This window comes from Petaurus breviceps, unplaced genomic scaffold (assembly GCF_028583685.1).
Source record: "Petaurus breviceps papuanus isolate PSGF00001 unplaced genomic scaffold, PetGlider_PUasm1.0 207, whole genome shotgun sequence".
NCBI lineage: Eukaryota > Metazoa > Chordata > Mammalia > Diprotodontia > Petauridae > Petaurus > Petaurus breviceps.
The window spans coordinates 28463883-28467444 of NW_027185850.1; positions in this window are offsets into that span (position 1 = coordinate 28463883).

The window sequence follows — 3562 nt, forward strand, 5'->3', positions numbered from 1 at the left end:
GGCCATAGAAGACCTTAAGAAGCAGATAAGAGAAGTGGAGGAAAAATTGGGAAGAGAAATGAGAACAATGCAAGAAAATTACAAAATGAGAGTCAACAGCCTGACTTAGGAAAATCACACCTTGAAAAAGAGACTAACTCAAATAGCAAAAGAGGCTCAAAAAGGCAATGAGGAGAATGATGCCTTAAAAAGCCAAATTTGCCAGATGGGAAAAGAATCTCAAAAGCTCACTGAGGAGAATCATTGCTTCAGAATTAGATTTGAGCAAATGGAAGCTAATGGCTTTATGAGAAATCAAGATGCTGTTAAACAGATCCAAACAAATGAAAGAATAGAAGGCAATGTGAAATATTTCATCGGAAAAAATGAGATATCTCATTGGAAAAAACTGACCTGGAAAATAGATCCAGGAGAGATAATTTTAAAATTATTGGACTACCTGAAAGCCATGACCAAAGTAAGGACCTAGAAATCATCCTCCAGGAAATTCTCAAAGAAAACTGCCCTGATGTTTTAGAACCAGAGGGCAAAATAGAGGTTGAAAGAATCCACTTATCACCTCCTGAAAAAGATCCCAAAAAGAAAACTCCTAGGAATATTATAGCCAGGTTCCAAAATTCCCAGATTAAGGAGAGAATATTACAAGCAGCCAGGAAGAAACAATTTGAATATTGTGGAAACACAATCAGGATAACCCAGGATCTGGCAGCTTCTACACTGAGGGATCAAAGGGCTTGGAATATGATATTCCAGAGGTCAAAGGAGCTGGGATCAAAACCACCTACCCAGCAAAACTGAGTATCATGTTTCAGGGGAAAATATGGTCATTCAGTGGAATAGAGGACTTTCAAGCATTCTTGAAATGTTTTTAGTTGAACAGAGTTGAATAGAAAATTTGACATTCAGATACAAGAAGCAAGAGAAACATGAGAAGCTAAGCAGGGAAAAGAAATCATAAGGAACTTATCAAAATTGAACTATTAACATTCCTACATGGAAAAACAATAATTGTAACTGATGAAACTTTTCTCAGTATGAAAATAGTTGAAGGGAATAGAATTATGAGGGAATATGGGCATATGAATACATATGTAAATGTGTGTATATATGTTTACAGGTATACATAGAGGGCTGTGATAGTAATGGCAATTAAAGATTCCCCTGTATTGGCTTGGTTTTCAAATTGATTGTATTAAAACCCAGAGTTTGTTAATCCCACCTGTGGGATGGGCTTGTTGATGTGAAAAGAAAGTCCTGAAGTGGGAGGAGCTGGTGATGTAGATTTGGAGAGACAAGAGAGAGGCGGAAGTTCTTTTTGGAAGCAGCACCTCGTGGAGAGAGACTAAGAGATTGCTGGTGGCCGCTTTGAATTGCCCTGGACTTTTGAGACCTGCCCCCTGAGCTGCCAAGGACTGAGGAGACATGGCTGTTTTGCTGGTACTTTGTCTGTCTGTTTTGATGTTATTTTGCCAGATTTGTCCACTGGTGAAAGACTGTCCTGTTGAAGAAGTCCTGGAACCTGGCATTTGGTTAAGAAGGCCTGAGACTGTCCTGCAGACAGAGAGTGAATACTGTCCACTGGTGAGGGACAGTGCTGTTGTTGCAGGGGTCTGGGAGCCTTTCTGTTGGTTCAGAAGCCCTGAAGAAGGATTTTCTTGTTGTATGTTTACAGAAATCCTGGGAGAGGGCTTTGCTAATGTGTTCAGGGGTTCTAGGACTGTTCTACAGACAGAGGATAAATTCATGAAGGGACTGGCAATGTATCTTATGGCCTTGCTAAGCCTTGTCTCCCCAGGAACTAAGATTGCTGAGAACTTGCCTCGTGTCAAGATGAAGAAAAGACCTCCATTTGGGTATTAAGTGCTGTGTTTAAACTTGATGTAACTCTGGGGTAGATTCAATTGTGATCCAGGGGTGGGGAACTTTTGACCTTTTTGTGTTCTATGGTTGAGCAAATGAATGTATTTTACTTATGTTTGGAAACTAATCTCCATTTGAGAAGAGGGGCTTTGTGGTGGACTTAATTAAGGTATAGCCTAGGGGTGGAGAAGTATTTGGAACAGAGACTTTGTGATTGAATGATTGGAAAGTCCTGGGGTGGGGTAGGCCTTGGAGATGATTTAATCACACTTAGTAAATGCTGTATTTTGAATGATGTCATGTTTTAATCTTCTCTGTTCTTGGTTGGTCACTGAATAAAATAGAGAGCACCTATGCTGGTATTTTGAACCTGGGAAGTTGCCTTCTTTTGGTATTACATTACAAGGGCACAGGATCAATTTAATAGGAAGGGATAGTACTTAAAAGGTGAAATTAAGAGGTGAGAGAGGAATATAATGAGAGGAGATGGGGACAGACAAAATGGGGTAAACTATCTCATATAGAAGAGGTAAGGGAAAATGGTTACAATGGAGGGGAAGAATAGGAAGGCAAAAGGAAATGGGTCAACCTTATTCCCATTGAATTTGGCTATAGGAGAGTAGGGGTAAAAGGGATGAGAGGGGGGATGATGGAAGGGAGGTCAGGCTAAAGGGGAGGGAAGTTGGAAGCACCCACTTTTGAAAAGGGACAGGATCAAAGTAGAGAATAGAACAAGTGGAAGGTGGGATAGGAGGGAGAAAAATATAGTCAGTCTTTTACAATATATCTGCTATGGTAATGTTTTGCATTTTCCAATTTCTGGGTAATTTACATGTATTAAGCTGGCTAAATAAATCTGATTGCCCTAACTGCTACTAATCTGAAGATTGCCTTAATTGTGAACTGAAGAGCTGCAATGGGGTTGAACAGAGGTTGGGTTTTATTAGGCAACAGTTCAGAAAGATTCAGGGCAAACAGAGTTTAAGTTTTGTTAAGAAGCAGTTCAGAAAGATTCTGGGTGAACAGAGTTTGGGTTTTAGTGGGGAGAAGTTCAGAAAGGTTCAGGGCAAACAGAGTTTGGGTTTTAGTGGGGAGCAGTTCAGAAAGGTTCAGGGCTTTGAGACCTGATCACCAGAAGTGCTGTTCAGCTAAATGGAAAAGAACATTATAACTTTGATTTAAAGCCTTTTTCCTTTATAGCTTTGAGTTTAAAGCTTAAAAACAGTACAGTATTTCTGATCTTTGGGGAAGAACTGCTATTTATTGAATTTTTTGAAAGTTAAACAGTTCATTAGGTTTTGTGATTATTTATAAACATGTAATCTGTCCATTTTGAAGCACACTGGTTTTCTTTTCATACTCTCTGTTTTTCTTCTCTCTCACTGAGGTTAACAGATGGCTATTTCTATTATTATTTCAGACATTGTTTCTATCTTCAGATCTCAAATATTTTGGAGTTGTTTTGTTTTCATTTTCACCAATTGGTCCCCATGCCTGGAATATTCTCTCTCCTCGTCTTTCCCTCTGGGCTTTCCTGGCTTCCTACAAGTACCTGCTAAAATCCCACCCTCTACAAGAAGTCTTTCCCAGTCCTTCTTAATCTCAGCATCTTCCCTCTGGTATTACCTTCCATTTATCCTGCCTCTAGATCACTGGTGTGTGTGTGTGTGTGTGTGTGTGTGTGTGTGTGTGTGTGTGTGTG